General features: G+C 31.5%; 1 protein-coding gene across 1 annotated transcript in view; it reads right to left on the reverse strand.

Annotated features, from left to right (window-relative positions):
- The window catches only part of LOC123009845, a 25,746-nt gene extending 17,217 nt beyond the window's left edge, over nt 1-8,529 (reverse strand). The window contains exon 1 of the mRNA XM_044406390.1: nt 8,358-8,529. The gene's annotated coding sequence lies outside the window, so the exon portion shown is untranslated. The remainder of the gene's footprint in view (nt 1-8,357) is intronic.
- Nucleotides 8,530-9,810: the final 1,281 nt, after the last annotated feature.

Raw genomic sequence — 9,810 nt, forward strand, 5'->3', positions numbered from 1 at the left:
AGTTTATAATTAATTCATCAGAGAACAATCAATTTCAACTTATCAATTGCCTTTTTACTTAAGTGTAATAATAATTTTAGAAATTTAACAGTTTTACAAAACTAAAAAAAAGTGTCGGCGTAGTCTTTTATTAAGAGAAGGCAGAGCTTTTTTTATATATAAAAAATAAAAATATATGTGTAATCTACACAAGCCATAGACGACTAAAAAATGATTCCTTGCTTTGCTGACCACGAAAAGCTAACTTTTAGCAGCAAAGAAAAGTACAAAAATAGACTAACTTTTTTAAAATGTTTCAATTTTTTTGAACGATTCATTAACTTTATTAATTTCTATTTGCGGGGCCGAATCTACATTTGTGGCTATATTTTATTTATCCTCAACATGTAATTTGCTACTCATACTATGTTCTTGACTTTAAGCGTGTCTTTCTTTGCCTTTGGTATTTTTTTTTAAGTTGTCATACCACAGTTTTAGACCATGCTTCCTCACCACGACTTGAAAATGGCCAAAAAAATTTTTCTTTTTTTTGTGTTTTGCTTCCAGTTAACCACTCACGTTTAATATACCAGGAATTTACAAAACTATATTAATAATTAATTTTCCTATGACCCTAATAGAAAGTAAGTTTTTCCACCCCAATTTCAGAAAAGAAAGTGGCCAATTTCCTCCCTCATCTGTCAAAATTACAATAAAAATATATAAAACCACTCAAGGAGGTAGAAATTTTACCTTCCTCATATAAACTGAAAAACATGCTGCTAGATTTAATGGCAAAAATGGGATATTAAGAGAAATTCTTAGTATCGAAGTGTTTCTTGCTGGATCGTAGGAAAAATTATATGTGGTTACTGCCCTCGACAAGTCGTATTTGATTCATTTGACAAGTCTCGGGCAGTAACTTCTACCTGTGGGAAGAAAAAATACACTTTCCTTCCTTGTAATACAAATAAATATTATTTAAGTCTTGATGAGGTACTCCCAATTCTTTTTCATATAACTTATCGTTATACGAAAATCGAGAAAATTTATTTGTTGTTAAACAGAATGATACCTAACAATTTCTAATAGTTACCTTCTAGATAGACACATCCATACTCAAAACGTACATATTCACTTATTTTAACAACAACCAAAAACTACACTTTTAAAAAACCTACACTACATTTTGCTTTTTGCAATCTTGGATTACTGCAAAAGACACCGTTGCAAATTTGACAATTGACATTGACAGATTTCAGTATTCCCGGCAAATAAAAAAAATAATTTCCATTGGATTAATAAAAAAAGCGTGGCTGCCACCTGCTCCACTCAAAGTTCGAGTCGAAGTTACTCTCTGGCCTAAAAACACTTTGAATTACGTACTAGCCTTTTCAAAAATCTCAGCTCTTCTCCAATAGTGACCTGCGCACTGCTTACGAAAGCTGTGAAGGCGCGGCGGTTTATTTAAAACTGGTTCACTATTATTTATAGCAAAAAAATCAACATTTAAACAAATAAAAAATTATTAAAGTTAAAATTATATAAAACTTGTAAAAATAGTCACTCCCTCCCCTGACGAGCCGCCACTGTTTATACTATATTTGACTAACGAAATTACTATTGTTAAGAATTGTACTGGGTGAGAGTACGGGAAAAATGGACTGCGAAAATTCAGCCCAATTTTTTTCCACAATGTCAAAACCTTTAATTTGTGGTTTCCGCTTGGCAAACCTAATTTCAGCGCAATTTGACCAGTCTGAATGAGGGCAGAATAAATCATCTTTATCTAGATTTGGAGTATCCGATGGTCCACAATTAATTTTTTTCTTCGCAAACCCAGTTTCTCTAATTGTAGTCTAATCTAACCACAGTCTCGTGTCTCGCGGTTGGAAATAAAGTAGTCGTGATGCCGCAGTCACGCGCGACTTAATTGTAATTTGCACCACCGCAAACACGAGATAAATCATTGCTCGTTAAATCCCTATGAAAATTTTCGTCACCTATTCGACTTTAATTAACGCCATATCCGCGCAAAAACCTTCCATGTCTGCAATCACTCCATCATGTTATGCAAATGTCTATATCCCGACTTTCGGTTTCAAGATCATCTATTTCACGCCACGCTATTTCGCGCTTTTTGCAGCCTTCTCCATAACGGCGCGATGCAATAAAATGCTAATTTAAGTGTCAATAGTGGCCGGATAATGTAATGTAATAAATTGTAATCGTAATTCGTGTAGTAACTCAACCGTACTGAAAATAAATCAATTATGTAGAAGGGGGCAATTAATGTTGTTGTACACCAGCGACGAGCATTAATCTTCGCAAAAATCACATGCAAATTGCATGCCGCTAGATTTAATGATGCAGCGTTAAAATTATTTATTGTTACGGGAAAAATCGACGAGAATTTTATCGGGGACAAAGGCTGACATGCAACCTTTCGGCACACTTAAAACGCATTTTCTATTTAGTGCAACTTTTCCGAATTAGAAAAGGCCCAAAGTGGCCTTGCGTGAAAACGACCACTTTTTAACCACAGTTCAATTTATTATGATTTTTAGAAAATATTAATTAATTATTTCATTATAAGTACATTTTCGAACAATAGAATAAATAGATCCGCGAGCCTTGAACATTTTAGTGCTTTATTTAATAATTATTTATTAATAACATTAAAACAATAAAAGAAGATTTTGTCTGGTAGATTTTCATTTATATTTTCTTTTTCCAAAATACAAATTCGTTTTCCCTTGAGAATCATAAAACAAAAATAATAACTAAAATAATAATTAAAAATTAGCTTTACAGAATTATTGAAAGTTCAAAATCTAACAGAATAATAAAAAGAAAAAATAATGAATCTTAAAATCTTAAAATCGATGACATTTTTATTGGGGACAGAAGCTGACACTGCAACATTGCAACTAATACAAAATTTTTGAATGGTGGACCATTTTCCAAATTAGAAAAGATCAATAAGTGGCGCATTGCAGAAATCGATTTTTTATTACAATTCTTAATAAATCTGACATCAGTTTTTACACTTAGCACCATTTCGTGTCTTAAAAAGTAAAAAAAAATTCTCTTTAAAGCCAAAATAACTAAAAAAGCTGTGAGTATGAGTGTTTTTTGTGTTTAATTGCTTTCTTTTTTTCATGTTATTATTATTATTATTAAGATAATTTAAATTAAAATCTTTATTTTTCCATTCCATTTTCTTTTGATAATTTTTTAATTTTTATTATATAATTATATGATACAGAGTGTCTCAACTAAAATTTGCGTCCGAGTTTGGAAAAAAATACACACAAGTCAATAACAAAAACATTTAAATAACAAAAGGGGTCAAGTGACATATTATTTTGTGGATATTTTGAGCAGTATAACTTTAAATTGAATTGTTTTTTATAACCATTTTTGTTTGTTTTTACAGAAATTTCAAAAAAATGTTCAAAATTCAAAAAAAAAACGGTTGCATATAAAAGCAACCTCAAAATTATGTGTCACTCGACTCCTCCTGCTATTTAAATTTTTTGAAGGGGTGGCTCTGGGAGTTAGAGGGATGCAGAAATAACTTTAAAACATTGATAAAACTTGGTCCCCATTTCAGTTAAAATTGATCTGTTTCAACATTTTTTCCAAACTTGGACGAAATCGGAGATTTAAGGAAGTGCACATTTTAGTTGGGAAGAGCCTGTATACATTATATACACCTATTACACACCATGAATTATACAGGGTGCGCCAGAACTCGCGCCCCAGAGAAAATTTTCAAGTATCGTAAGATACCAGGAACATGAAAAAAATGTTTAAAAAATTCTGTGTCAAAAAATTTTGACATTTATTTTTTGACATTTCACATTTTTTGATATCTATTTAATGATACTGATGATCTGGTATATGTTTTTTTACAATTATTTAGTAAAGGGACAAAAATTTTACTAATAAAAGCCACAAATAACATTGAACTTTAAATCCGCATAACTTGGAAATTTTTATAGATAATTTTTTTTTTAACATTTTTTCCATGTTCCTGGTATCTTACCTTATTTTTCTCTGGGGCGCGAGTTCTGGCGCACCCTGTATACATATTTTAAAATTCAAATAAAAACAGATGAACAAAAAAAATCTTGGCTTACTTATATTTTTTCTATGAATCCATTTTTAGTAAAACACCAAAAATATAAACAATAAAAAAGATAAAGAAACAACTAAAATGCAAATAAATATCAAGATAAAGTAAAAGCTAAATGAAAAAAGTTGCCCTTTTTACATGAGAATTTTTCTATTCTCTTTTAAGATAATAAGAGACACAAATATAAATCTTGTGCGCAAGACTCACACTTTTCACTCACAATTTTTCCTATCCTTTTGTTGTTTCTTATAGTCATAACACTTATCAAAATATTGGTTTTAGTTACTCTATTTTAATTTTTGTATCCAATTTTGAGTAAAAATATTAGAACAACTTAGCTCGATTTGAAACAAAATCTTGGCTTGCAACAGAAAATAAGCTTTAAATGAGACATTCTGTTTACTTTTATACAATCACGTTATTACAAAACAAATAGAGCAAAACCTTGTCGCAAGTTATAGAAATCAATTAAGGTTGAAAATTATAGAGCTAAGGTATCAATTATGTTTATTAAGACTTTTCACAAATTGGGTATAAAATTTATAAATTTCCGCTAACATAAAACTAAAATAATTAATTAAGTAATATGTGTCATATTTAATAAAGTGCATCGATTTTAACGGTACCCTTAACTCCTTTAATAGTTTTATTATCTCGCAACTGTCTATCGCCAAATCCATCCAAAGTAAAAGCATCCTGCCTCATTGGGTCAAATCACCAAACCCAACTTATCCTCTTTGTACATACATTCGGTGAGTGCCCACCGTGAGAACCGTTTAATTAGGCCCTGGCCAAATGTAGTGAAAGGTTAAAACCATGTTTGGACGCGGTTTTAACCGGTCAATAAACACCCAATAATCGCCCGCCCACCGACGGTGTTTGCGTGCGATTATTATCGCAATTTATCGCGGCATTAAGTCCGGATGAGACGATTTATTCGGATCGCGGTCGAAACATGGACAAAAACTGAACATATCCATCATCGAGACCACAAGACGGACGTTACGGTTAGGTAAAACGGGAAGAGTGGATCAGTGTCACCTGCAATGCCTAGTAGTTTTACCCGGAATCCGGACGAGAAATTGAACACGAAGAGACATCTAGCAGAGATAGGCGGAAGCTTTAAGTTTCAGTTAAAATCACGAAACTGAAAGGTAAAATGTAACAAACAAATTAAATACAAGGGAGCGACTTGAAAGTCCAAAAATCCAAAAATCAGAAATTTTGTTCACCCGTTATTTTCAAAAAAATCAACTTTCATGTTGAGTTTTTTTAGTTCACCAATCCAATAATAAGAAAATACTGAAACATTAAAGTGAAATTAAAAAAAAATAAAATAAATGTCACAAAACTATGTAGTTATAAAAATAAAAATCCCAAGGCATGTTAAAGTTACGTATAAAAAATACATTACAAAAAACTACATATTTTAATAAAAATTAAATACAAAAAGTAAAAAAAAAACAAAAAAAAGATATAAATAAAAAACTCTAGATCGTATCTTCTGTGTACAAACAATTTCTTCTTCATTTTATTCGTTTAATAGTAATATTTATGTTGTGTAGTAAATTTGAGTAGACGAATAAAAACTAAAAAATTCCTATAAGAGTTATAATAAAATTTAAACAAACAATAAAATTCTTTAATAAAAGAAAACAAAAACAAGTAAAAGACTGTAAAAAGACCACTAATTTGGTATGATGTTCAAAACAATTAATAATAGCAATAATAATTGAATAATAAAACAAAAATAGATTCAAAATAATGATACAAAATTAAAACTCGCGCTCCAAAGAAAAATTTGAAGTAAGATAAGAAAGCAGGAATTTCGAAAAATTAAAAAAAAATTCTGTCAAAAAATTTTGACATTTACGTTTTGACATTTGACATTTTTATTATTCTATTTAATGATACTGATAATCTTATATATGTTTTTTTTACAATTATTTAGTAAAAAAATTTTGCCAATAAAAACCAAAAATAACATTGAACAGTGTTACAATTTAGGATACAGCTTCCTTCTAATAAGCTGTAGCAAGAAAACTTGGAAAATTATTTTTACAACAGAAATAAATAGAGTAAAAGTGCAAAACTCTCATAATTTTGAAATTTTTATAGTTAAATTTTTTTTTACAATTTTTCCATGTTCCTAGTACCTTATATGTCATTTTACCCTGGGGCGCGAGTTCTGGCGCAGCCTGTATACTTTGACATATGAACATGTAACATGTAACTTTTAAAAACAGTAAAAGAAAAGAAAAAGAACAAAAAAAGCAAACATTGAAATATCAAAATATTATCAAAGAAAATATATACCTATTTTTTATGTAGTTCCGTAAAGTGGGGTTACTTTGACATCCGGGGTTACTTTGACACGTTATGGGGCTACTAATTTTGTTTCATTTTCAGAATAGGTATGTACCTACCGAAATTATAACAATGTTTATTTTATTTTTATGCCATATGAAAGCAACAACATACCAAAAAATTACTTATTTAATTTTTTTAAGAAAATACAAATAAAATATATATATATATTTTATGTTTTGTGTTTAATGAGGTTAATAAAGTTTATTTACATGATATATTATATATTTTTAGTTTTAAGGTGTCAAAGTACCCCCCAGGCTAACTTTAATTTTCAACGTAATTAAAGGGACTGTCAAAATAACCGGGGTAAGTCGGGGTTTCTTTGACACCAAATTTTCAATTTTTTTTTTGAAAAAACTATGACCTTGACGCAAAATTTTAAGTTTGTTTGTTAAAGCAGAAGGATCAATTGTTCTGATGCTAATTTTTTCGAGAAAATATTGGAATAAATAAAAAAGTCACATTAACAAAACCTCCAAAACTATGTCAAAGTAACTAAATAAAAATAATACCAAGATTTTACAAACGACAACAAAATTATGTCATCTTTCAAATTACTAAGGTGACTGTTATTTATTTTCCAAGCTTGTTTTACAATCATGACAAATTTAATTGTTCAAAATGTAGTAGATATTAAAAAACAAAACAAAAATTGTATTTTTATATGGCAGTCCAATCAAGAAAATGTAGAAGACTCACAAAAAATCCAAAAAAATGGGAAGCAGAAGCCAACAAAGGATATACAGGGTGTGTAAGAACTGGCGCCCCAGAGAAAAATTTCAAGTAAGATAAGATACCAGTAACATGGAAAAATTCTATGTCAAAAAATTTTGACACTTATTTTTTGACATTTGACATTTTTTCTGTCTATTTAATGATAGATGATCTTGTATATATTTTTTTATAATCATTTAGTAAAGGTACAAAAATTTTGCCACTTGCCAATAAAAGCCACAAATAACGTTAAACAGAGTTTCAATATACGATACAGCTTTCTTGATTCCTCTTCTAATAGTCTGTAGCAAAAAAACTTGGAATATATTTTTCCAACAGAAATAAGTCAAAGTGCCAAATTTAAACTCTCATAATTTTGTTAACATTTATACCATGTTCCTGGTATCTTACCTTGCATGGCATTTTTTTCGGGGGCGCGAGTTCTGGCGCATCCTGTATTTATCCACTCGTCACCTGCAGTGTGTGCACATTCATTGCAGTAAAAACACACAAATGCTACCGTCTCACAAACCGGAAATCTGTATTTGTTTGGTTTCTCTTTCGCAAATGCACATAGCGTAACTCAAAACCTGACCTTTTTGACCACCTGACACATCAAAATCACGGTTATTATATCAATTACACGTCGGTAAACTAAGTGCAATTTGTGTTTATCAGGTTATGTTCAATCGTGATGAATTTATTAAAGCCAGACTAATCTGCAACAAGATTTAGAGCTTGAATATCCAACCGAAATCCTAATGGCACTATACAGGCTACGTCAGAACTCGCGCACCAATTTCAAGTAAGATAAGATACCAGGAACATGGTTCTATCTGTCAAAAAATTTTGCCAATAAAGGCCACAAATAACATTAAACAGAGTTACAATTTAGGATACAGTTTCCTTTTTTCCTCTTCTAATAGCCTGTAGCAAAAAAACTTGGAAAATTATTTTTCCAACAGAAATAAATAGAGAAAGTGCAAAATTTAAACGAAAAAAATAGAATTTTTTAAACATTTTTACATGAAATTTCTTTGGGGCGCGAGTTCTGGCACACCTGTATACAAAAACCCGAAAGCTCGCTTTTGGTGGGTGACCCTGACACCCGTGACCCAGAGCCGCCAGACTCTTCGCCTTGTGGTAATCCTACCTGTCTGTGTTCGGCGCGGCAGCCCCCAAGAGTGGTAATCCTGCTCTAGGAGAGCCGTGTCTTGGATCACTGAACTAGTTAAAAGGGTACACTAAAACCACACCAGCTAACGCGATGCTCGTTCGGACCAAGAATGGAATCCACCTGTCTCGTGGACTACCACTATAACCGCAAACACCATGCGGAGCGCCGAACGAGGGCCCCACCAGCCGCCGGAAGACCGCCTCCTGACCCAGACACGGCTTGTACAGTTATTCCATCTCGCCCCGTCTTCTCGCCTATTTTCAGACGTAAGTAGGTAAATAATGCGAAACATCTCCGCCGCACCTGTGCAACGATGAATTCGCAAGGGGGCTTTCGGGAAGGCACCACTCCCGGAAAAGCCCAATTCGAAATCTCATCCTTCAATGAAAAACTAAATAAGAGGCATTAGGTGGGCCCAATTACCATCTCGTGCTCGGAAAAACAATGAAATAAATCAGGTTTTGTGGTTCTCTAGGACTAGAAGAGTGATGGTCCGATGGTTATCTCTAATGGTACAAAAGGAACAAGAAAAGTTGATAATTTAAGAATAATAAGTGTGTTGTTGATGCTACAATAGTGTGTAATGAATAACATTAATGGATTTCATTATGTGTGTAAATTGCTTTGAATGGATGCTTAGAGTAACGAGTAATGTCGATTTCTAAGCTACTTTTCTGGTTGAACATGCTACTTTTAGTACGAATAGCAAAAAAATGGGGAACTTAAAATCTCAAATTCTACCTAATTAATCTAGTACATGAAGAAGTTTTTACAATTTCAAAATATCTAACCGTTTTTACAGTTTTCAGAAAAAAACAAGTTTTCTAGAATTAGGAGTATTAAAGTTGCTTTGTGTAGTATTAGCAATATTATTGATGATCGTTTAAATTTTTAACTAACAATCAAAAAATAAATAATGATAATACCATTTATTTATATTTTGTAACGTAGCCTAATTTGATTGAATTATGTGGTATGAGGAAAGAAAATTAGACTCGTACTACTAGGTAATAAGAAAGTATTTTCCCATTTATGAATAAATGAATTTATTGTTTTGCTGTTAAGAAAGAAACAACTTTTGCTAACTTTTAAACTACTCGGATTTTTCCGGTAGATTTTCTGGAATATTTTACATACTTAAAATCCAAAAGAAATTTTAATTGAGAAACTAAGTTATTTCGAAAAATAAAAGTATAAAGATGTCCGGAACAAAAGTGGGAAGATTTCTTTGGGTGTTTTTCTAGGTCAAAATAAGAAAAAATATTCCTATGGATCTATGTCCGGAAATGCTTCGTGAAGGAGCTAGAGCCTCAGAAAATGGGGGGCAAAATGTATTTTTCCAAAAAGGAGATTTTGCTTTTTACTGTGCACCGGATAGAGGCGTCTATAATTTATTCGATATAACGTGAAAACAGTTTACACGGGCAGA

This window comes from Tribolium madens, unplaced genomic scaffold (assembly GCF_015345945.1).
Source record: "Tribolium madens isolate multiple individuals breed KSU strain unplaced genomic scaffold, Tmad_KSU_1.1 Scaffold_7;HRSCAF=85;Tcas5.2_LG10, whole genome shotgun sequence".
Lineage (NCBI taxonomy): Eukaryota > Metazoa > Arthropoda > Insecta > Coleoptera > Tenebrionidae > Tribolium > Tribolium madens.